The following is a 1,077-nucleotide window of genomic DNA, read 5'->3' as shown; positions in this document are numbered from 1 at the left end:
GCCTTCGCCAGGCAACCCACCACGGCTCTGTGGAAAAGCGCGGCAGGTCCTGCGCACGCGCGCTGCCGGATTCGTGCCGCTTTGTTCCTTCGCTACCTGTGGCTCCTTTCACCTCCCCGACCCCGCCCGCCTGAGATGATCCTGTGCAATCGTGGAGGCCCCGCCCATTTCCCGCGCGGGGTGGGACTAGTGACAGACCCCGCCCCCTACCTCACCGCCTCTTTCGGCAGCGATTGACCATCTACGCAGCGCGCGCCCGCCTACCTCAAAAGTTGATTGGTGCATTGGGAGGAAAGTGGGAGAAGGAAAGCAGATTAGAAAGAAGAGCTCGACTCCCACCCGCCTCTGTGAATAAGTCACGTGGCACTTCACTCGGCTTCTGTCACCTCTTCGCTTGTAAAGCTTTCTTAAAGAGCCCGCGATCCCTTTCTAGGGCTGGTCCTGTTCAGGAATCCTCTACCCCTGTCTGCGAACGGTGGCGCTGCCAGTAGCCCAGGTGCTGATCCTCTATCAAGTCCTGCTGGGGTGAAACCCAGCAGGAGTTTGTGACCGAAACGAAGTGGTCACATGAAACAATGACCGCCTAGCGCAGTGCCTGGCACTTAGTAGGCGGTCGACTTCCATTTATTGAATGAATCTGTGATATAATGAATGAATGGAGTTGGCTGGCAGAAGGAGGGGAGGTTGGCTCAGCGTGACCCTCACCCGCCCCATCCCCGGGAAAACTGCTTCTGTGACTGTGGGGCAGTGGCAAGGGGCAGGAAGGATGCCCTCAGGGCAGCCCTTCACAGTGGGCACAGAAGCTCTGGGAGCCCGAGCGGAGAGGACCTGGGAAGGTATTTTGGCCAGGTCCCATAAGCGAGTCACAACCAGCTCCGTGCAAGGCGAGACAACGTGGGCGGGGCGAAGGCCAGGGCGCTGGCATCCTGGCGCCCCGGACCGCGAGCGCGCCCTCGAACCCCGTGGGGAGGGGCGGAAGAGGCGCGGCGCCTTTAAGCCCGGGCGCCGGCCCCGCGGCCCCGCCCCCCAGAGGACGCCTCGGCGCGCGGCCGCCAGAGCCGCGGTTTAATTGGGGCT

The sequence above is a fragment of the Orycteropus afer genome, unplaced genomic scaffold (assembly GCF_000298275.1).
Source record: "Orycteropus afer afer isolate SDZICR_OR568_19922 unplaced genomic scaffold, OryAfe1.0 scaffold00323, whole genome shotgun sequence".
NCBI lineage: Eukaryota > Metazoa > Chordata > Mammalia > Tubulidentata > Orycteropodidae > Orycteropus > Orycteropus afer.
Note: the sequence above shows the minus strand (reverse complement) of the source record.